The sequence below is a fragment of the Salmo trutta genome, chromosome 21, assembly GCF_901001165.1.
Source record: "Salmo trutta chromosome 21, fSalTru1.1, whole genome shotgun sequence".
NCBI lineage: Eukaryota > Metazoa > Chordata > Actinopteri > Salmoniformes > Salmonidae > Salmo > Salmo trutta.
The window spans coordinates 48698299-48723314 of NC_042977.1; positions in this window are offsets into that span (position 1 = coordinate 48698299).

The following is a 25016-nucleotide window of genomic DNA, read 5'->3' on the forward strand; positions in this document are numbered from 1 at the left end:
CACTACTCTACATTACTCTACTCTACTCAACTACACACTACTATACACTAATCTACTCTACACTACTCTACTCTACTATCCACTACTCTACCCTACTCTACTCTACTATACTCTACACTACATTACTCTACACTACTATACTCTACTATACTCTACTATACTCTACTATACACTACTCTACACTACTCTACTCTACACTACTCTACACTACACGACCCTACTCTACTCTACACTACTCTACTCTACTCTACTCTACTCTACTCTACTCTACTCTACATTACTCTACACTACTATACTCTACTATACACTACTCTACTGTGCTCTACACTACTCTACTCTACATTACTCTACACTACTCTACTCTACTATACTCTACTATACTCTACTATACACTACTCTACACTACTCTACTCTACACTACACGACCCTACTCTACTCTACTATACTCTACTATACACTACTCTACATTACTCTACTCTACTCTACTCTACTCTTCTCTACTCTACTATATCCTACTATACCCTCTCTACACTGCTATACTCCACTCTACTTTACACTACTATACTCTACTATAAACTGCTCTACACTACCCTATACTACTCTACTCTACTATGCCCTACTCCACTATACCCTACTCTACTCTACTATACTATATCCTACTCTACTCTACTATACTCTACTGTACCCTACTCTACTATACTCTACACTACTATACTCTATGATGGTATGCACATATAACAGTGTGTCTTTAAAATGTATAAGTTATAGTAGAGTATAGTAGTGTAGATTAGTATGTTGTAGTGTATAGTAGAGTAGTAGTGTAGAATAGGGTATAGTAGAGTATAGTAGTGTATAGTAGAGCAGGGTATAGTATAGTAGAGTAGGGTATAGTAGTGTAGTGTATAGTAGAGTATAGTAGTGTAGATTAGTATGTTGCGGTGTATAGTAGCATAGCGTGGAATAGGGTATAGTAGAGTATACTAGTGTAAAGTAGAGTAGAGTTGTGTATGGTAGAGTATAGTAGTGTAGAGTAGAGTAGAGTGGTGTATAGTAGTGTATAGCAGTGTAGAGTACAGTATAGTAGAGTAGTGTGTGGTAGAGTATAGTAGAGTAGAGTAGGGTAAAGTAGAGAATAATAGTGTAGAGTAGGATATAGTACAGTAGTGTGTAGTAGAGCATATGTAAATATGGTAAAGTCTATCAGAGTATAGTATAGTAGATTAGCATAGCGAAGAGTATAATAGAGTATAATAGAGCAGAGTTTAGTAGAGCATAGCTAAGTATAGCGTAGTATTTTATAGTATCATATGTTGGAGTGGAGTATAGTAAAGTACTGCATCGTTAAGTAGAGTAGAGTATAGCAAGCATAGCAAAGCAGAGCATACCACAGTAGAATATAGTAGATTATGGTGGAGTATAGTAGAGTATAGTGGAGCATATCGGAGTATATTGGGGTATACCAGAGCATAGTACGGTGGGGTAGAGTAAAGCGTAATAGAATAGAGGACAGCACAGTAAAGTATAGTATAGAAGAGTATAGAATAGTTGAGTATCGTGGAGTATAGTAAAGTGGAGTAGAGGAGTGTTTAGCAATGTATAGTAGAGTATAGTGAAGCAGCGTATCACAGATTAGAGTAGAGTATAGCAGAGTATAGTAATGTCGAGTACAGTATGACATGGCATAGTATAGTAGAACATTGCAGAGTATAGTAGAGTAGTTTAGTGGAGTATAGAATCATATAGCCGGGTATAATGGAGTATAGTAGCGGAGAGCAGAGTAGAGTAGAGCCGAGCAGGATAGGCAGTACGTAAAGTTGAGTATGGTTGAGTGTGGTGGAGTATAGTAGAGTGGATTATAATAGTGTATAGTATAGCATAGTAGAGTTGAACAGCGTAGAGTACAGCGGCGTATAGTTTAGCAGAGTTGTGGCGCGTAGCTTAGAGTGGAGTATAGTGGAGTATAGTAGAGTAGAGCACATCACAGTATGGGAGGGTGTAGAGTAGAGTAAAGCAGAGTAGAGTATAGTATGGTATAGTATAGTAGAGTAAATTAGATTATAGTGGAGAGGAGTATAGTAGTGTAGAGTAGTGTAGAGTAGAGTAGGGTATAGTAGGGTAGAGTAGAGTCAAGAATAGTAGAGCAGGGTAAAGTAGAGTAGAGTAGAGTAGAGTGTAGTAGGGTATAGTAGAGTATGGCATGGTATAGCAGAGTAGAGCAGTGTAGCCTAGCCAAGAGTATAGTATATCACCGCAGAGTAGAGTATGGCATAGTATAGGGGAGTATAGTCAAGCATATCGGAGTATATTAGAGTAAAGTATGGTAGAATAGAGTATAGCGGAATGGAATAGTGTATAGTATAGCAAAGTATAGCATATTAGAGTATGGTATAGTGGAGTATAGTAGAGTATATTAAAGTGGAGTAGAGTACAGCTGCGTATAGTAGAGTATAGTAGAGTAGCGCAGCATATCGTAGAATTGAGTACAGTATAGTAGAGTAGGGTAGAGCAGAGTATAGCAGAGCAGGGCACAATAGAGTATAGTCGAGTTTTCCATGGCAAATCATAGCGGAGTATAATAGAGCATAGTATAGCGGAGTATAGTAGAGTATATCAGAGTTTTCCGTAGTATATTACGGAAGAGTATAGCACAATAGAATAGAGTATAGCCGCGTTTGGCATAGTAGAGTATAGCGGCATATAGTTGAGTATAGTGGAGTAGCGTAGCGTAGATTAGAGTAGAATATATCAGAGTATAGTAGAGTACAGCACAGCACAGTTTAGCGGGGTATAGTATAGTAGAGTATAGTAGTGCAGAACAGAGCAGAGTAGAGTAGAGCCGAGCAGGATATGCAGTACATATAGGCGAGTATAGTGGAGTATAGTGGAGCGGAGTATAGTATAGTGGATTATAGCAGAGTATATCATAGTATAGTGGAGTACAGTATATCATAGTGGAGTTGATCAGAGTAGAGTATAGTATATTATAGCAGCGTAGAGTACAGCGGAGTATAGTAGAGTAGAGTAGAGTCGCGTATCATAGAGTGGACTATAGTAGAGTTGAGTATAGTAGAGTTTATTTAACCAGGTAGGCCAGTTGAGAACAAGTTCTCATTTACAACTGTGACCTGGCTAAGATAAAGCAAAGCAGTGCAACAAAAACAACAACACAGAGTTACACATAAACAAACGTACAGTCAATAACATAATAGAAATGTCTACATACAGTGTGTGCAAATGTAGAAGAGTAGGGAGGTAAGGCAATAAATAGGCCATAGAGGCAAAATAATTACAATTTAGCATTAACACTAGAGTGATAGATGTACAGATGATGATGTGCAAGTAGAGATACTGGGGTGCAAAGGAGCAAGAGGATAAATAACAATATGGGGATGAGGTAGTTGGTTGGGCTATTTACAGATTGGCTGTGTACAGGTACAGTGATTGGTAAGCTGCTCTGACAGCTGATGCTTAAAGTTAGAGAGGGAGATATAAGTCTCCAGCTTCAGTGATTTTTGCAATTCGTTCAAGTCATTGGCAGCAGACAGCTATAAGGAAAGGTGGCCAAAGGAGGTGTTGGCTTTGGGGGTGACCAGTGAAATATACCTGCTGGAGTGCGTGCTACGGGTGGGTGTTGCTATGGTGACCAGTGAGCTGAGATAAGGCTGGGCTTTACCTAGCAAAGACTTATATATGTCCTGTAGCCAGTGGGTTTGGCGAGGAATATAGTTGAGTCGAGTATAGTTGAGTCGAGTCAAGTCAAGTCGAGTAAATCAGAGTATAGTATGCTAGAGTATAGGGCGAGCATAGCAGACTAGAGTAGAGTAGAGTAGAGTAGAGTAGAGTAGAGTAGAGTAGAGTAGAGTAGAGCATGCTATAGTATAGTATAGCATAGTATAGTAACATATTGCATATCATGGCATGGCAGAGCAGAGTATCGTACAGTATAGCATAACATAGTATAGTATAGCGTAGTAGAATATAGCATGGTGTGGTATAGTATGGTAGATTATGGTATCGCGCGGTATAGTATAGGACAGTATAGTTCAGTAGAATACTAGAATACTATACTATACTATACTATACTATATTCTACTATACTATACTACACTATACTATACTATATTCTACTATACTATACTATGCTATATTATACTACGCTATACTATACTATATCCTACTATACTATGCTATGCTATGCCATACTATACTATACTATACTATACTATGTATAGTATAGTATAGTATAGTATAGTATAGCGGAATATAGTATAGTATAGCATAGTATAGTATAGTAGAATATAGTATAGTATAGTATAGTATAGTATTCTAGTATTCTACTGAACTATACTGTCCTATACTATACCGCGCGATACCATAATCTACCATACTATACCACACCATGCTATATTCTACTACGCTATACTATACTATGTTATGCTATACTGTACGATACTCTGCTCTGCCATGCCATGATATGCAATATGTTACTATACTATGCTATACTATACTATAGCATGCTCTACTCTACTCTACTCTACTCTACTCTACTCTACTCTACTCTACTCTACTCTACTCTAGTCTGCTATGCTCGCCCTATACTCTAGCATACTATACTCTGATTTACTCGACTTGACTTGACTCGACTCAACTATACTCGACTCAACTATATTCCTCGCCAAACCCACTGGCTACAGGACATATATAAGTCTTTGCTAGGTAAAGCCCAGCCTTATCTCAGCTCACTGGTCACCATAGCAACACCCACCCGTAGCACGCACTCCAGCAGGTATATTTCACTGGTCACCCCCAAAGCCAACACCTCCTTTGGCCACCTTTCCTTATAGCTGTCTGCTGCCAATGACTTGAACGAATTGCAAAAATCACTGAAGCTGGAGACTTATATCTCCCTCTCTAACTTTAAGCATCAGCTGTCAGAGCAGCTTACCAATCACTGTACCTGTACACAGCCAATCTGTAAATAGCCCAACCAACTACCTCATCCCCATATTGTTATTTATCCTCTTGCTCCTTTGCACCCCAGTATCTCTACTTGCACATCATCATCTGTACATCTATCACTCTAGTGTTAATGCTAAATTGTAATTATTTTGCCTCTATGGCCTATTTATTGCCTTACCTCCCTACTCTTCTACATTTGCACACACTGTATGTAGACATTTCTATTATGTTATTGACTGTACGTTTGTTTATGTGTAACTCTGTGTTGTTGTTTTTGTTGCACTGCTTTGCTTTATCTTAGCCAGGTCACAGTTGTAAATGAGAACTTGTTCTCAACTGGCCTACCTGGTTAAATAAACTCTACTATACTCAACTCTACTATAGTCCACTCTATGATACGCGACTCTACTCTACTCTACTATACTCCGCTGTACTCTACGCTGCTATAATATACTATACTCTACTCTGATCAACTCCACTATGATATACTGTACTCCACTATACTATGATATACTCTGCTATAATCCACTATACTATACTCCGCTCCACTATACTCCACTATACTCGCCTATATGTACTGCATATCCTGCTCGGCTCTACTCTACTCTGCTCTGTTCTGCACTACTATACTCTACTATACTATACCCCGCTAAACTGTGCTGTGCTGTACTCTACTATACTCTGATATATTCTACTCTAATCTACGCTACGCTACTCCACTATACTCAACTATATGCCGCTATACTCTACTATGCCAAACGCGGCTATACTCTATTCTATTGTGCTATACTCTTCCGTAATATACTACGGAAAACTCTGATATACTCTACTATACTCCGCTATACTATGCTCTATTATACTCCGCTATGATTTGCCATGGAAAACTCGACTATACTCTATTGTGCCCTGCTCTGCTATACTCTGCTCTACCCTACTCTACTATACTGTACTCAATTCTACGATATGCTGCGCTACTCTACTATACTCTACTATACGCAGCTGTACTCTACTCCACTTTAATATACTCTACTATACTCCACTATACCATACTCTAATATGCTATACTTTGCTATACTATACACTATTCCATTCCGCTATACTCTATTCTACCATACTTTACTCTAATATACTCCGATATGCTTGACTATACTCCCCTATACTATGCCATACTCTACTCTGCGGTGATATACTATACTCTTGGCTAGGCTACACTGCTCTACTCTGCTATACCATGCCATACTCTACTATACCCTACTACACTCTACTCTACTCTACTCTACTTTACCCTGCTCTACTATTCTTGACTCTACTCTACCCTACTATACCCTACTCTACTCTACACTACTCTACACTACTATACTCCTCTCCACTATAATCTAATTTACTCTACTATACTATACCATACTATACTCTACTCTGCTTTACTCTACTCTACACCCTCCCATACTGTGATGTGCTCTACTCTACTATACTCCACTATACTCCACTCTAAGCTACGCGCCACAACTCTGCTAAACTATACGCCGCTGTACTCTACGCTGTTCAACTCTACTATGCTATACTATACACTATTATAATCCACTCTACTATACTCCACCACACTCAACCATACTCAACTTTACGTACTGCCTATCCTGCTCGGCTCTACTCTACTCTGCTCTCCGCTACTATACTCCATTATACCCGGCTATATGATTCTATACTCCACTAAACTACTCTACTATACTCTGCAATGTTCTACTATACTATGCCATGTCATACTGTACTCGACATTACTATACTCTGCTATACTCTACTCTAATCTGTGATACGCTGCTTCACTATACTCTACTATACATTGCTAAACACTCCTCTACTCCACTTTACTATACTCCACGATACTCAACTATTCTATACTCTTCTATACTATACTTTACTGTGCTGTCCTCTATTCTATTACGCTTTACTCTACCCCACCGTACTATGCTCTGGTATACCCCAATATACTCCGATATGCTCCACTATACTCTACTATACTCCACCATAATCTACTATATTCTACTGTGGTATGCTCTGCTTTGCTATGCTTGCTATACTCTACTCTACTTAACGATGCAGTACTTTACTATACTCCACTCCAACATATGATACTATAAAATACTACGCTATACTTAGCTATGCTCTACTAAACTCTGCTCTATTATACTCTATTATACTCTTCGCTATGCTAATCTACTATACTATACTCTGATAGACTTTACCATATTTACATATGCTCTACTACACACTACTGTACTATATCCTACTCTACACTATTATTCTCTACTTTACCCTACTCTACTCTACTATACTCTACCACACACTACTCTACTATACTGTACTCTACACTGCTATACACTACTATACACCACTCTACTCTACTCTACACTACTATACTCTACCATACACAACTCTACTCTACTTTACACTAGTATACTCTACTATACCCTATTCCACGCTATGCTACTATACACCGCAACATACTAATCTACACTACTATACTCTACTATACACTACACTACTATACCCTACTCTACTATACTATACCCTGCTCTACTATACACTACTATACTCTACTATACCCTATTCTACACTACTACTCTACTATACACTACAACATACTAATCTACACTACTATACTCTACTATAACTTATACATTTTAAAGACACACTGTTATATGTGCATACCATCATAGAGTATAGTAGTGTAGAGTATAGTAGAGTAGGGTACAGTAGAGTATAGTAGAGTAGAGTAGGATATAGTATAGTAGAGTAGAGTAGGGTATAGTGGAGTAGGGCATAGTAGAGTAGAGTAGTATAGGGTAGTGTAGAGCAGTTTATAGTAGAGTATAGTAGTGTAAAGTAGAGTGGAGTATAGCAGTGTAGAGAGGGTATAGTAGGATATAGTAGAGTAGAGAAGAGTAGAGTAGAGTAGAGTAGAGTAATGTAGAGTAGTGTATAGTAGAGTATAGTAGAGTAGAGTAGGGTCGTGTAGAGTAGTGTATAGTAGAGTATAGTAGAGTATAGTAGAGTAGAGTAGTGTAGAGTAATGTAGAGTAGAGTAGTGTAGAGCACAGTAGAGTAGTGTATAGTAGAGTATAGTAGTGTAATATAGTGTAGTATAGTATAGTAGAATATAGTGTAGTATAGTATAGTATAGCATAGCATAGTATAGTAGAATATAGTATAGCATAGTATAGTATAGTATGGTATAGTATAGTAGAATATAGTATGGTATAGTATAGTATAGTAGAATATAGTATAGTATAGTGTAGTATAGCACAATATAGTACCGTATAGTATAGTATGGTATAGTAGAATATAGTATAGTATAATATAGCATAGCATAGTATAGTATAGTATAGTATAATATAGTATAGTCGAATATAGTATAGTACAGTACAGTATAGTATAGTATAGTAGAATATTGTATAGTATAGTATATCACAGTATAGTATAGTAGAATATAGTATAGTATAGTATAGTATAGTAGAATATAGTATAGTATAGTATGGTATAGTACAGTATAGTGCAGTATAGTAGAATATAGTATAGTATAGCATAGTATAGTATAGTATAGTAGAATATAGTATATTATAGTATAGCATAGTATAGTATGGCATAGCATAGTATAGTAGAATGTAGTATAGTATAGTATAGTATAGTAGAATATAGTATAGTGTAGTATAGTATAGCATAGTAGAATATAGTATAGTATAGCGTAGTATAATATATTATAGTATGGTATAGGATAGTATAGTATAGTAGAATATAGTATAGTATAGTGTAGTATAGTATAGTAGAATATAGTGTAGTATAGTATAGTATAGTATAGTATAGCATAGCATAGTATAGTAGAATATAGTATAGCATAGTATAGTACAGTACGGTATAGTATAGTAGAATATAGTATAGTATAGTATAGCAGAATATAGTATGGTATAGTGTAGTATAGCACAAGATAGTATAGTATAGTATAGTATAGTATGGTATAGTAGAATATAGTACAGTATAGTATAGTGTAGTATAGTGTAGTATAGTATAGTATAATATAGTATAGTAGAATATAGTATAGTATAGCACAGTATAGTATAGTATAGTATAGTAGAACATAGTATAGTATAGCATAGTATAGTATAGTGGAATATAGTATAGTATAGTATAGTATAGCACAGTATAGTACAGTATAGTAGATTATAGTATAGTATAGTATAGTATAGTATAGTATAGTATAGTATAGTAGAATATAGCCCCTAACTAAAACAATGGAACAAATGTATCATATGACATTCTAATCTTAGGAAGTGAAGGAGTTCAGACTTCAGAGGGAAGGAGGGCTAATGGGAGTTGTAGTCCCTCAATCCTTTAGCCTGTAGCTAACAGGAAGACAGTAGGAGAGGGGATGAGGGGGATAGAATGGGAGTTGTAGTCCCTCAACCCTTTAGCCTGTAGCTAACAGGAAGACAATAGGAGAGGGGATGAGGGGGATAGAATGGGAGTTGTAGTCCCTCAATCCTTTAGCCTGTAGCTAACAGGAAGACAATAGGAGAGGGGATGAAGGGGATAGAATGGGAGTTGTAGTCCCGCAACCATTTAGCCTGTAGCTAACAGGAAGACAATAGGAGAGGGGATGAAGGGGATAGAATGGGAGTTGAGTCATGGTCCCTCAACTCTTTAGCCTGTAGCTAACAGGAAGACAATAGGAGAGGGGATGAGGGGGATAGAATGGGAGTTGAGTCATGGTCAGTCGTCTCGTTAGCCTGTAGCTAACAGGAAGACAATAGGAGAGGGGATGAGGGGGATAGAATGGGAGTTGAGTCATGGTCCCTCAACTCTTTAGCCTGTAGCTAACAGGAAGACAATAGGAGAGGGGATGAGGGGGATAGAATGGGAGTTGAGTCATGGTCAGTCGTCTCGTTAGCCTGTAGCCAACAGGAAGTGTCTTAGTCTCATGCTGAGTGTTGTCGAGACGCCCGTCTACACCCTCAGGCCAGGGATGCATCCCAAATGGCACCCTATGGGTCCTGGTCAAAAGTAGTGCACTATAAAAGGAATAGGGTGCCATTTGGGACTCAGACCATGCCATCTGGGTCTGTCAGCTCTCCCCTAAATACAGACATGGTCGAGGCCAAGATTGATCCACTCTGTTTGTCTAGAATGTAAGACTGATCCAGTCCCCTTCAGACACAGCTGAGACCTGTGTGACATGGCAGCAGAGCAGAGAATCTTTCAGTTCTAGAGTAATAACGGGTTCTAGAGTTATAAATGGTTCTAGAGTTATGAAGGATTCTAGAGTTATGAAGGGTTCTAGAGTTATAAAGGGTTCTAGAGTTATAAAGGGTTCTAGAGTTATGAAGGGTTCTAGAGTTATGAAGGGTTCTAGAATTATGCAGGGTTCTAGAGTTATGAAGGGTTCTAGAATTATGAAGAGTTCTAGAGTTATAAAGAGTTCTAGAGTTATAAATGGTTCTAGAGTTATGAAGGGTTCTAGAGTTATAAAGGGTTCTAGAGTTATAAATGGTTCTAGAGTTATAAATGGTTCTAGAGTTATGAAGGGTTCTAGAGTTGTGAAGGGTTCTAGAATTATGTGGGGTTCTAGAGTTATGAAGGGTTCTAGAATTATGAAGGGTTCTAGAGTTATAAAGAGTTCTAGAGTTATAAATGGTTCTAGAGTTATAAAGGGTTCTAGAGTTATAAATGGTTCTAGAGTTATAAATGGTTCTAGAGTTATGAAGGGTTCTAGAGTTATGAAGGGTTCTAGAATTATGCAGGGTTCTAGAGTTATGAAGGGTTCTAGAATTATGAAGGGTTCTAGAGTTATAAAGAGTTATAGAGTTATAAATGGTTCTAGAGTTATGAAGGGTTCTAGAGTTATAAAGGGTTCTAGAGTTATAAATGGTTCTAGAGTTATAAATGGTTCTAGAGTTATGAAGGGTTCTAGAGTTATGAAGGGTTCTAGAATTATGCAGGGTTCTAGAGTGATGAAGGGTTCTAGAATTATGAAGGGTTGTAGAGTTATAAAGAGTTCTAGAGTTATAAATGGTTCTAGAGTTATAAAGGGTTCTAGAGTTATGAAGGGTTCTGGAGTTATGAAGGGTTCTATGGTTTTGGGGGCTTCACTCCGAATAGGAGTATTAGAATCCAGAGAATTTATTTTACACTTGTTTGGGAGTTGTGTTTACTACCACGGAACCATCTTTTGTTGTTGCTCCTGAGTAGTAAAATGATCCAAATAAACGTTGTACGTGTGCATGCGTTTGTGCCTTTGTGGATGCGTTTGTGCCTTTGTGTGTGTGTGTGTGTGTGTGTGTGTGTGTGTGTGTGTGTGTGTGTGTGTGTGTGTGTGTGTGTGTGTGTGTGTGTGTGTCTGGGGAAGAGATGCAGACGATTAACTCAGGCTACTTCAGATTAGTATCCCCTTTTTAAAGTTCAAGTTCCTTTTTTGTGACATTTTGTCTTCAGAGCCCAGCAACCTGTAACCTGAGACAGAGGGAGGGGGAAGGGGGAGAGAGGAGAGGGCTGTAAGGGAGAGACTGAGGGAGAAGAGAGAGAAGGAGGGGTGGGGTAGAGGGATTTGGGGGTATTTTTGGGTGGTCCGCTCCACAGACCCTGGATGAGGAATGCTGGAGGTTTGCCTCTAAACTCTTTCAGATTGCCTCTCTATCACAATATCTGATACCCCTCCAAACAGACCTCTCTCTCTCTAAAGGCCTCTCTTTCACTACCTTCATATCTTAGGCCTATGTTTGGGCGGTATCCAGATTTTCATACCGTCATACCGTTTTTGTTCCAAGCTGGGATATACGGTATTACCGAATGTTTACGTAACGGGCTCTACTTAAAAAATACAAAAATGACGCAACAGGGATCTTGATCCAGGAAGTGGGTTGAATATCTCTGCTGTAACCATGAAGCTTGGTCTTGACATCTAGCCACTTAGCTAGCAAGTTAGCAAACCAAATGCAAAGCTGGAGTCCTGAGCTGGATATCATTTATTGGACACATCTTAAGATTTCTTATTAGTTATACTTAACTTATAGTTCAGTGGCGTAGCACAGCCCCCAGCAGAAAGTGTAATAGTGTTGACAATCACACCATTGGTATTTCGAAATACATCGCTATACAGGATAAACGGTATATCTACCAAGCTTACTGAGGCCTACTCCAACAAAATGGCCACTCTCTCACTGATTCAATCTCTCACTACATAGGCCTGCTCCTCTCCTCTCAGATCATAGGCCTGCTCCTCCTCTCCTCTCAGATCATAGGCCTCCTCCTCCTCTCCTCTCAGATCATAGGCCTGCTCCTCCTCTCCTCCTCTCAGATCATAGGCCTGCTCCTCCTCTCCTCTCAGATCATAGGCCTGCTCCTCCTCTCCTCTCAGATCATAGGCCTGCTCCTCCTCTCCTCTCAGATCATAGGCCTGCTCCTCCTCTCCTCTCAGATCATAGGCCTGCTCCTCCTCTCCTCTCAGATCATAGGCCTCCTCCTCCTCTCAGATCATAGGCCTGCTCCTCCTCTCCTCTCAGATCATAGGCCTCCTCCTCCTCCTCCTCTCAGATCATAGGCCTCCTCCTCCTCTCCTCTCAGATCATAGGCCTCCTCCTCCTCCTCTCCTCTCAGATCATAGGCCTGCTCCTCCTCTCCTCTCAGATCATAGGCCTCCTCCTCCTCCTCCTCCTCCTCTCAGATCATAGGCCTCCTCCTCCTCCTCCTCTCAGATCCTAGGCCTGCTCCTCCTCTCCTCTCAGATCATAGGCCTCCTCCTCCTCCTCTCCTCTCAGATCATAGGCCTGCTCCTCCTCTCCTCTCAGATCATAGGCCTGCTCCTCCTCTCCTCTCAGATCATAGGCCTCCTCCTCCTCCTCTCCTCTCAGATCATAGGCCTGCTCCTCCTCTCCTCTCAGATCCTAGGCCTGCTCCTCCTCCTCCTCTCAGATCATAGGCCTGCTCCTCCTCCTCCTCTCAGATCATAGGCCTGCTCCTCCTCTCCTCTCAGATCATAGGCCTGCTCCTCCTCTCCTCTCAGATCAAAGGCCTGCTCCTCCTCTCCTCTCAGATCATAGGCCTGCTCCTCCTCTCCTCTCAGATCATAGGCCTCCTCCTCCTCCTCCTCTCAGATCCTAGGCCTGCTCCTCCTCTCCTCTCAGATCATAGGCCTCCTCCTCCTCCTCTCCTCTCAGATCATAGGCCTGCTCCTCCTCTCCTCTCAGATCATAGGCCTGCTCCTCCTCTCCTCTCAGATCATAGGCCTCCTCCTCCTCTCCTCTCAGATCATAGGCCTGCTCCTCCTCTCCTCTCAGATCATAGGCCAGCTCCTTTCCGCTACTACAGAACAGAAAACTTCTAAACTTTTTTGTTAGTATTTCTATATATTTCTATATATTTTTATATATTTCTATATATTTTTCCCTCCCCATTATCCATAACCTTTCTACTATATGTTTTCCGTAGAGGGAATAAAGATAGTATGGCCTGAAGCTAAACCCACAAGATGGGGATATCAGGTTTCTCTTTAGCTCATCTTGCATTTGTCTCAAACCTGCTTCAGCAGTGGACAGGATGTAACCCAGCCAAGAGATTGGCTGTGGCAGCGGACAGGATGTAACCCAGCCAAGAGATGGGCTGTGGCAGCGGACAGGATGTAACCCAGCCAATAGATGGGCTGTGGCAGCGGACAGGATGTAACCCAGCCAAGAGATGGGCTGTGGCAGCGGACAGGATGTAACCCAGTCAAGAGATTGGCTGTGGCAGCGGACAGGATGTAACCCAGCCCAAGAGATTGGCTGTGGCAGCGGACAGGTTGTAACCCAGCCAAGAGATTGGCTGTGGCAGCGGACAGGATGTAACCCAGCCAAGAGATTGGCTGTGGCAGCGGACAGGATGTAACCCAGCCAAGAGATTGGCTGTGGCAGCGGACAGGATGTAACCCAGCCAAGAGATTGGCTGTGGCAGCGGACAGGATGTAACCCAGCCAAGAGATTGGCTGTGGCAGCGGACAGGATGTAACCCAGCCAAGAGATTGGCTGTGGCAGCGGACAGGATGAAACCCAGCCAAGAGATTGGCTGTGGCAGCGGACAGGATGTAACCCAGCCAAGAGATTGGCTGTGGCAGCGGACAGGATGTAACCCAGCCAAGAGATTGGCTGTGGCAGCGGACAGGATGTAACCAAGCCAAGAGATGGGCTGTGGCAGCGGACAGGATGTAACCCAGCCAAGAGATTGGCTGTGGCAGCGGACAGGATGAAACCCAGCCAAGAGATGGGCTGTGGCAGCGGACAGGATGTAACCAGCCAAGAGATTGGCTGTGGCAGCGGACAGGATGTAACCCAGTCAAGAGATTGGCTGTGGCAGCGGACAGGATGTAACCCAGCCAAGAGATTGGCTGTGGCAGCGGACAGGATGTAACCCAGCCAAGAGATGGGCTGTGGCAGCGTTCAGGATGTAACCCAGCCAAGAGATGGGCTGTGGCAGCGTTCAGGATGTAACCCAGCCAAGAGATGGGCTGTGGCAGCGGACAGGATGTAACCCAGTCAAGAGATTGGCTGTGGCAGCGGACAGGATGTAACCCAGCCAAGAGATTGGCTGTGGCAGCGGACAGGATGTAACCCAGCCAAGAGATGGGCTGTGGCAGCGGACAGGATGTAACCCAGCCCAAGAGATTGGCTGTGGCAGCGGACAGGTTGTAACCCAGCCAAGAGATGGGCTGTGGCAGCGGACAGGATGTAACCCAGCCAAGAGATTGGCTGTGGCAGCGGACAGGATGTAACCCAGTCAAGAGATTGGCTGTGGCAGCGGACAGGATGTAACCCAGCCAATAGATGGGCTGTGGCAGCGGACAGGATGTAACCCAGCCAAGAGATGGGCTGTGGCAGCGGACAGGATGTAACCCAGCCAAGAGATTGGCTGTGGCAGCGGACAGGATGTAACCCAGCCAAGAGATTGGCTGTGGCAGCGGACAGGATGTAACCCAGCCAAGAGATGGGCTGTGGCAGCGGACAGGATGTAACCCAGCCAAGAGATTGGCTGTGTCCTAGATGGCACCATATTTCCTATTTTGCTATAAGGGGTACTACTTTTGACCAGGGCCCATAGGGCTATAGGGGGTACTACTTTTGACCAGGGCCCATAGGGATTAAGGGGTCCATTTGGGAGTCACTCCATGGAGTCAGTCAGTAAGATGTTTGAAAGCTTGTTTCCCCACAGCAGTAACGAGGTGTGTTTGAGACGGGGAGAAAGGGAGAACGTTGGGGAGTGAGACAGAGATCCACAAAGCTCAACACACACACACTTATTCCAGTATTAACTGTTTTAAAACATCCCAGTCAATATTTATCATCAGACCCAAATAATTATTAAATAGAGATGATGATACAGGATTTTCTTTTTATGTTTTGGAAGTTTTTAATGATCGAAACCCAGAAAAATACATTACCTTGAAATACATTTTTCTATTTAATTTGATCGAACCTTGTGTATTATCAATGTGTAACATTAAGTGTATATAGATAAATATTTTGACAACAAAAGCAGTCAGAAATGAACAGCTTGGTGGCTGGAAAGTCCATAATGTATCTCTAATCTACTCCAGATAATCTCTTTCCTGGATTACATCCCAAATGGTTCCCCTTTTCCCTACATAGTGCACTACGAATTACCCATGAGCCCCGGTCAAAACATAGGGAATAGGGTGCCGCTTTGGACACTGCCCCGGTCTCATAAGATTGTTCCATATCTATATCGTAACTATATAATCTTAATAAGAAACAGATTACAAACTCATCTAAAACACAGATCATAAAAGGTCATTAAATCCCTGTGAATTAAGTTTATAACCGTATTCGTAACAGGACACAGATCATGAGCTGATTCCACCTCTATTTAATCAGATCTGCTTTAGTCTACATCTGCATAGCGGTTGTTTTGCCGTTTTCAGAGGTGGAACTGTATTAGAGCTGGCGTTATACCTAAAGCGGACATTGTCATTGGGACACAGACCTGGCAGTCCTCTAATGGGACACAGACCTGGCAGTCCTCTAATGGGACACAGACCTGGCAGTCCTCTAATGGGACACAGACCTGGCAGTCCTCTAATGGGACACAGACCTGGCAGTCCTCTAATGGGACACAGACCTGGCAGTCCTCTAATGGGATACAGACCTGGCAGTCCTCTAATGGGACACAGACCTGGCAGTCCTCTAATGGGACACAGACCTGGCAGTCCTCTAATGGTTATGTCAGTCAGTCAGGAGGGTTAGTGGTGAGGTTATGTCAGTCAGGAGGGTTAGTGGTGAGGTTATGTCAGTCAGGTGGGTTAGTGGTGAGGTTATGTCAGTCAGGAGGGTTAATGGTGAGGTTATGTCAGTCAGGAGGTTTAGTGGTGAGGTTATGGCTGTAAATCAGGAGGGTTAGTAGTGAGGTTATGTCTGTCAGGAGGGTTAGTGGTGAGGTTATGTCAGTCAGGAGGGTTAGTGGTGAGGTTATGTCAGTCAGGAGGGTTAGTGGTGAGGTTATGTCTGTCAGGAGGGTTAGTGGTGAGGTTATGTCAGTCAGGAGGGTTAGTGGTGAGGTTATGTCTGTCAGGAGGGTTAGTGGTGAGGTTATGTCAGTCAGGAGGGTTAGTGGTGAGGTTATGTCAGTCAGGAGGGTTAGTGATGAGGTTATGTCAGTAAATCAGGAGGGTTAGTGGTGAGGTTATGTCAGTCAGTCAGGAGGGTTAGTGGTGAGGTTATGTCAGTCAGGAGGGTTAGTGGTGAGGTTATGTCAGTCAGGAGGAATAGTGGTGAGGTTATGTCAGTCAGGAGGGTTAGTGGTGAGGTTATGTCTGTCAGGAGAGTTAGTGGTGAGGTTATGTCAGTCAGGAGGGTTAGTGGTGAGGTTATGTCAGTCAGGAGGGTTAGTGGTGAGGTTATGTCAGTCAGGAGGAATAGTGGTGAGGTTATGTCTGTCAAGAGGGTTAGTGGTGAGGTTATGTCTGTCTGTCAGGAGGGTTAGTGGTGAGGTTATGTCTGTCAGTCAGGAGGGTTAGTGGTGAGGTTATGTCAGTCAGGAGGGTTAGTGGTGAGGTTATGTCAGTCAGGAGGGTTATTGGTGAGGTTATGTCAGTCAGGAGGGTTAGTGGTGAGGTTATGTCAGTCAGGAGGGTTAGTGGTGAGGTTATGTCAGTCAGTGTGCAGGTTGGGGGGGTACGATGCCATTTCATTGAATCCTCTGATGTTGTTTAAACACCGTGGGGTCTTCAGCGACCTGAGACAGGGTTAATTCAGGTGCTGCCTTCTAGGTCACTGGACCACACACACACACACAGGGGAGGTATGTGAAGAAGAAATGTGGTGTTTGGCAGGAGCTGTGTCACACACACATTTGACCTCTATGGTAAACGCGTCCGCTGACGAGTGGTTTTATCTTTGTTGATAGGAGTCCATGACGGAGAGACAGAGGGTCTCTCTAGTTCTCTGATCACTTTGTCGTAGAAACGATCCTTTGATCAGCGAGGGGGGAACTCACCGAGGGTCCTAGCCAGAGTATGTTCCAAAAAGCACCCTATTCTGCAAACAGTGCACTCCCTTAGAGCCCTGTTGTGCGCTATGAAGGGAATAGGATGGCTGTTTGGAAGACTGCCCTAAAAGGACAGGACTCTTTTAGAGTTGTTGTTGATTTTAGGCTGTTTTTTCTGTATAAGCACTTTGTGACATCGGCTGATCTAAATAAGGCCTTTGTCAATACATTTGATTGATTGATTTTAACCACAAGAAACACATGGGGGGGGGCTGTATGAAGCCTATGAGATTGCACCTCTATTGGATCAAAGATAATGTAACAATGCATTGTGGGGATGTCACGGAACCATTTCTGGATTCAACTTCAGCAAATAGCAGCTACAAATGCTTTAATAAATATATATGGCTGGGTTAGGGGTTAGGGGTTAGGGGTTAGAGGTTATGGCTGGGTTAGGGATTAGAGGTTAGGGTTATGGCTGGGTTAGGGGTTAGGGGTTAGGGGTTAGAGGTTATGGCTGGGTTAGGGGTTAGGGGTTAGGGGTTAGAGGTTATGGCTGGGTTAGGGGTTAGGGGTTAGAGATTATGGCTGGGTTAGGGGTTAGGGGTTAGGGGTTAGAGGTTATGGCTGGGTTAGGGGTTAGGGGTTAGGGGTTAGAGGTTATGGCTGGATTAGGGGTTAGAGGTTAGGGGTTAGAGGTTATGGCTGGGTTAGGGGTTAGAGGTTAGGGGTTAGAGGTTATGGCTGGGTTAGGGGTTAGAGGTTAGGGTTATGGCTGGGTTAGGGGTCAGGGGTTAGGGGTTAGGGTTATGGCTGGGTTAGGGGTTAGAGGTTAGGGGTTATGGGTTAGGGGTTATGGCTGGGTTAGGGGTTATGGCTGGGTTAGGGGTTAGAGGTTAGGGTTTAGGGGTTAGGGGTTAAGGCTGGGTTAGGGGTTAGAGGTTAGGGTTATGGCTGGGTTAGGGGTTAGGGGTTAGAGGTTATGGCTGGGTTAGGGGTTAGGGGTTAGGGGTTAGAGGTTATGGCTGGGTTACAGGTTAGGGGTTAGAGGTTATGGCTGGGTTAGGGGTTAGGGGTTAGGGGTTAGAGGTTATGGCTGGGTTAGGGGTTAGGGGTCAGGGGTTAGGGGTTAGAGGTTATGGCTGCTTTAGGGGTTAGAGGTTAGGGGTTAGAGGTTATGGCTGGGTTAGGGGTTAGAGGTTAGGGTTATGGCTGGGTTAGGGGTTAGGGGTTAGGGTTATGGCTGGGTTAGGGGTTAGAGGTTAGGGGTTAGGGGTTAGGGGTTATGGCTGGGTTAGGGGTTATGGCTGGGTTAGGGGTTAGAGGTTAGGGGTTAGGGGTTAGGGGTTAAGGCTGGGTTAGGGGTTAGAGGTTAGGGGTTAGGGGTTATGGCTGGGTTAGGGGTTAGGGGTTAGGGTTATGGCTGGGTTAGGAGTTAGAGGTTAGGGGTTAGGGGTTAGGGGTTATGGCTGGGTTAGGGGTTAGAGGTTAGGGGTTAGGGGTTAGGGGTTAAGGCTGGGTTAGGGGTTAGAGGTTAGGGGTTATGGCTGGGTTAGGGGTTAGGGGTTAGGGTTATGGCTGGGTTAGGGGTTAGGGGTTAGGGGTTAGGGTTATGGCTGGGTTAGGGGTTAGAGGTTAGAGGTTAGGGGTTAGGGGTTAGGGGTTAAGGCTGGGTTAGGGGTTAGAGGTTAGGGGTTAGGGATATGGCTGGGTTAGGGGTTAGGGGTTAGGGGTTAGGGTTATGGCTGGGTTAGGGGTTAGGGTTATGGCTGGGTTAGGGGTTAGAGGTTAGGGGTTAGGGGTTAGAGGTTAGGGGTTAGGGGTTATGGCTGGGTTAGGGGTTAGGGGTTAGGGGTTATGGCTGGGTTAGCGGTTAGAGGTTATGGCTGGGTTAGGGGTTATGGCTGGGTTAGGGGTTATAGGTTATGGCTGGGTTAGGGGTTAGGGGTTATGGCTGGGTTAGGGGTTATAGGTTATGGCTGGGTTAGGGGTTAGGGGTTATGGATGGGTTAGGGGTTAGGGGTTAGGGGTTATGTCTGGGTTAGGGGTTATGGCTGGGTTAGGGGTTATGGCTGGGTTAGGGGTTAGGGGTTATGGCTGGGTTAGGGGTTATGGCTGGGTTAGGGTTATGGCTGGGTTAGGGGTTATGGCTGGGTTAGGGGTTAAGGGTTAGGGGTTATGGCTGGGTTAGGGGTTAGGGTTATGGCTGGATTAGGGGTTAGGGTTAGGTCAGTCAGGAGGGTTAATGGTGAGGTTTTGTCTTTCTGTCAGGAGGGTTAGTGGTGAGGTTATGTCTGTCTGTCAGTAGGGTTAGTGGTGAGATTATGTCTGTCAGTCAGGAGGGTTAGTGGTGAGGTTATGTCTGTCAGGAGGGTTAGTGGTGAGGATATGTCTGTCAGGAGGGTTAGTGGTGAGGTTATGTCAGTCAGGAGGGTTAGTGGTGAGGTTATGTCAGTCAGGAGGGTTAGTGGTGAGGTTATGTCAGTCAGGAGGGTTAGTGGTGAGGTTATGTCAGTCAGGAGGGTTAGTGGTGAGGTTATGTCAGTCAGGAAGGTTAGTGGTGAGGTTATGTCAGTCAGGAGGGTTAGTGGTGAGGTTATATAAGTCAGGAGGTTTAGTGGTGAGGTTATGTCAGTCAGTCAGGGGGGGTTAGTGGTGAGTTTATGTCTGTCAGTCAGGAGGGTTAGTGGTGAGGTTATGTCAGTCAGTCAGGAGGGTTAGTGTTGAGGTTATGTCTGTCTGTCAGGAGGGTTAGTGGTGAGGTTATGTCTGTCAGTCAGGAGGGTTAGTGGTGAGGTTATGTCAGTCAGGAGGGTTAGTGGTGAGGTTATGTCAGTCAGGAGGGTTATTGGTGAGGTTATGTCAGTCAGGAGGGTTAGTGGTGAGGTTATGTCAGTCAGGAGGGTTAGTGGTGAGGTTATGTCAGTCAGTGTGCAGGTTGGGGGGGTACGATGCCATTTCATTGAATCCTCTGATGTTGTTTAAACACCGTGGGGTCTTCAGCGACCTGAGACAGGGTTAATTCAGGTGCTGCCTTCTAGGTCACTGGACCACACACACACACACAGGGGAGGTATGTGAAGAAGAAATGTGGTGTTTGGCAGGAGCTGTGTCACACACACATTTGACCTCTATGGTAAACGCGTCCGCTGACGAGTGGTTTTATCTTTGTTGATAGGAGTCCATGACGGAGAGACAGAGGGTCTCTCTAGTTCTCTGATCACTTTGTCGTAGAAACGATCCTTTGATCAGCGAGGGGGGAACTCACCTAGGGTCCTAGCCAGTGTATGTTCCAAAAAGCACCCTATTCTGCAAACAGTGCACTCCCTTAGAGCCCTGTTGTGCGCTATGAAGACAATAGGATAGCTGTTTGGAAGACTGCCCTAAAAGGACAGGACTATTTTAGAGTTGTTGATTTTAGGCTGTTTTTTTCTGTATAAGCACTTTGTGACATCGGCTGATGTAAATAAGGCCTTTGTCAATACATTTGATTGATTGATTTTAACCACAAGAAACACATGGGGGGGGGGGCTGTATGAAGCCTATGAGATTGCACCTCTATTGGATCAAAGATAATGTAACAATGCATTGTGGGGATGTCACGGGACCATTTCTGGATTCAACTTCAGCAAATAGCAGCTACAAATGCTTTAATAAATATATATGGCTGGGTTAGGGGTTAGGGGTTAGAGGTTAGAGGTTAGGGGTTATGGCTGAGTTAGGGGTTAGGGGTTAGGGGTCAGGGTTAGGGGTTATGGCTGGGTTAGGGGTTAGGGGTTAGGGTTAGGGGTTATGGCTGGGTTAGGGGTTAGGGGTTAGAGGTTATGGCTGGGTTAGGGGTTAGGGGTTAGGGGTTATGGCTGAGTTAGGGGTTAGGGGTTAGGGTTAGGGGTTATGGCTGGGTTAGGGGTTATGGCTGGGTTAGGGGTTAGGGGTTAGGGGTTAGGGTTATGGCTGGGTTAGGGGTTAGGGGTTAGGGGTTAAGGCTGGGTTAGGGGTTAGGGGTTATGGCTTATGGCTGGGTTAGGGGTTAGAGGTTAGGGGTTAGGGGTTATGGCTGGGTTAGGGGTTAGGGGTTAGGGTTATGGCTGGGTTAGGGGTTAGGGGTTAAGGCTGGGTTAGGGGTTAGAGGTTAGGGGTTAGGGGTTATGGCTGGGTTAGGGGTTAGAGGTTAGGGGTTAGGGGTTATGGCTGGGTTAGGGGTTAGGGGTTAGGGTTATGGCTGGGTTAGGGGTTAGGGTTAGGGTTATGGCTGGGTTAGGGGTTAGGGGTTAGGGTTATGGCTGGGTTAGGGGTTAGGGGTTAGGGGTTATGGCTGGGTTAGGGGTTATAGGTTATGGCTGGGTTAGGGGTTATGGCTGGGTTAGGGGTTATAGGTTATGGCTGGGTTAGTGGTTAGGGTTATGGCTGGGTTAGGAGTTAAGGGTTATGGCTGGGTTAGGGGTTATGGCTGGGTTAGGGGTTGGGTGTTATGGCTGGGTTAGGGGTTAGGGGTTATGGCTGGGTTAGTGGTTAGGGGTTATGGCTGGGTTAGGGGTTAGGGGTTATGGCTGGGTTAGGGGTTAGGGTTATGGCTGGGTTAGGGGTTAGGGGTTATGTCTGGGTTAGGGGTTAGGGGTTATGGCTGGGTTAGTGGTTAGGAGTTAAGGGTTATGGCTGGGTTAGGGGTTAGGTTTATGGCTGGGTTAGGGGTTATGGCTGGGTTAGGGGTTAGGGTTATGGCTGGGTTAGGGGTTATGGCTGGGTTAGGGGTTAGGGTTATGGCTGGGTTAAGGGTTATGGCTGGATTAAGGGTTAGGGGTTATGGCTGGGTTAGTGGTTAGGAGTTAGGGGTTAGGGGTTAAGGCTGGGTTAGGGGTTAGGGGTTATGGCTTATGGCTGGGTTAGGGGTTAGAGGTTAGGGGTTAGGGGTTATGGCTGGGTTAGGGGTTAGGGGTTAGGGTTATGGCTGGGTTAGGGGTTAGGGGTTAAGGCTGGGTTAGGGGTTAGAGGTTAGGGGTTAGGGGTTATGGCTGGGTTAGGGGTTAGAGGTTAGGGGTTAGGGGTTATGGCTGGGTTAGGGGTTAGGGGTTAGGGTTATGGCTGGGGTTAGGGGTTAGGGGTTAGGGGTTATGGCTGGGTTAGGGGTTAGGGGTTAGGGTTATGGCTGGGTTAGGGGTTAGAGGTTAGGGGTTAGGGGTTATGGCTGGGTTAGGGGTTAGGGGTTAGGGTTATGGCTGGGTTAGGGTTAGGGGTTAGGGGTTATGGCTGGTTAGGGGTTAGGGGTTAGGGGTTAGGGGTTAGGGGTTATGGCTGGGTTAGGGGTTATAGGTTATGGCTGGGTTAGGGGTTATGGCTGGGTTAGGGGTTATAGGTTATGGCTGGGTTAGTGGTTAGGGTTATGGCTGGGTTAGGAGTTAAGGGTTATGGCTGGGTTAGGGGTTATGGCTGGGTTAGGGGTTGGGTGTTATGGCTGGGTTAGGGGTTAGGGGTTATGGCTGGGTTAGTGGTTAGGGGTTATGGCTGGGTTAGGGGTTAGGGGTTATGGCTGGGTTAGGGGTTAGGGTTATGGCTGGGTTAGGGGTTAGGGGTTTTGTCTGGGTTAGGGGTTAGGGGTTATGGCTGGGTTAGTGGTTAGGAGTTAAGGTTTATGGCTGGGTTAGGGGTTAGGTTTATGGCTGGGTTAGGGGTTATGGCTGGGTTAGGGGTTAGGGTTATGGCTGGGTTAGGGGTTATGGCTGGGTTAGGGGTTAGGGTTATGGCTGGGTTAAGGGTTATGGCTGGATTAAGGGTTAGGGGTTATGGCTGGGTTAGTGGTTAGGAGTTAAGGGTTATGGCTGGGTTAGGGGTTAGGGTTATGGCTGGGTTAGGGGTTATGGCTGGGTTAGTGGTTAGGAGTTAAGGGTTATGGCTGGGTTAGGGGTTAGGGTTATGGCTGGGTTAGGGGTTATGGCTGGGTTAGGGGTTAGGGTTATGGCTGGGTTATAGGTTATGGCTGGGTTAGGGGTTAGGGTTATGTCTGGGTTAGGAGTTAAGGGTTATGGCTGGGTTAGTGGTTAGGAGTTAAGGGTTATGGCTGGATTAAGGGTTAGGGATTAGAGGTTATGGCTGGATTAAGGGTTAGGGATTAGAGGTTGTTTCTGGACCGGACCTTAAACGTACTACCTTGATCCAGGACCTCCATGCCTCTAAACCAAGCAGTGGTGCAGTACAGTCCTGTATGTGGCCAGAGGGTAGGAAGGGTTAGGGACTCGAGGCTAGTTTATGGTTGGGGTCTAGGGGATGTTTCTGGACTGGTCCACCCAGACCTCACTTCCAACTGAATCTCAGAAGGAGGTGGTTCAGTACAATCCATAGGAAACATTCTGAATGTGGTCAGACCAGGATGGAACTCTGGGGCTTCCTGCCCTTAGCCAAACCCTAGAAGTCACGTGAGGGACATAAATCAAACTTCTAATGATATTTTATCATAGAGGAGCAGTACTGTACTAGGGTTATGGTTTGGACAGTAAGAAGAAAAAAAAAATCAACTTGATCTCAAAACAATTCATATTATTCTGTACGTAAATCTGTGTCCCTCCATTTAGTATGATACAGTACGTTCCGTTGTGTTAACTTACATTATGAATGGAATAGAATAGCAGTCGTACGATATCATACGACTTGGATGATGTAACTTATTATACATCTCGATGGACGAATAGTATTGCACGTCTTTATCTGAGACCGGATTGCTTGTTGAGCTGAAAACAACAAAATGTAGGTTGGCGGTTAGGGGAACTAACGACAAAGGTTAGGGCTAACTAAAATGACAAAGGTTAGATGGATTGGGTTACGTTTGAATAAGGGTTAGGGGAACGATTAGATAAAATTCGACAGTTGTCCCCGACACGGCTAGAACATGCAACCTTTGGATGTAGGTTAAAACCCAGAGAACTTCTCTATCTATCTACCATGTGTTAAATCTAATAGCCTACAATAGTAAAGCCAAGCAGAACCGCGGTCATCTAGTTTGAAGCAACTATTTGTAACAATATTTTTTGGAATGTGTTCCAGAAGTCACTCTGAAGAACAATAAAACTGAATTTCCTTTCTTAAAACAATTACAACACGAGCAAAGACGTTTCACTCTACTTTAAGGAAAGATGGAGTAGACTAGACATCATGTCGGTCATGTAGCCTTCTACGAGAGAAGATGGATGTCAGGTCTGTCTGTCTGTCTGTCTGCCTGCCTGTCTGTCTGTCTGCCTGCCTGTCTGTCTGTCTGTCTGTCTGTCTGTCTGTCTGTCTGTCTGTCTGCCTGTCTGCCTGTCTGTCTGTCTGTCTGCCTATCTGACTGCCTGCCTGCCTGTCTGCCTGCCTGTCTGACTGTCTGTCTGTCTGTCTGTCTGTCTGTCTGCCTGTCTGTCTGTCTGCTTGCCTGCCTGTCTGTCTGTCTTTCAGCGTTTGTGAGGGAACTTCTTTATATATTTATAAATATGTTGCTTCCTCCCTCTCTCTCTCTCTCTCTCTCTCTCTCTCTCTCTCTCTCACCTCCCCTCCTCTCTCTCCCTTCACCACAA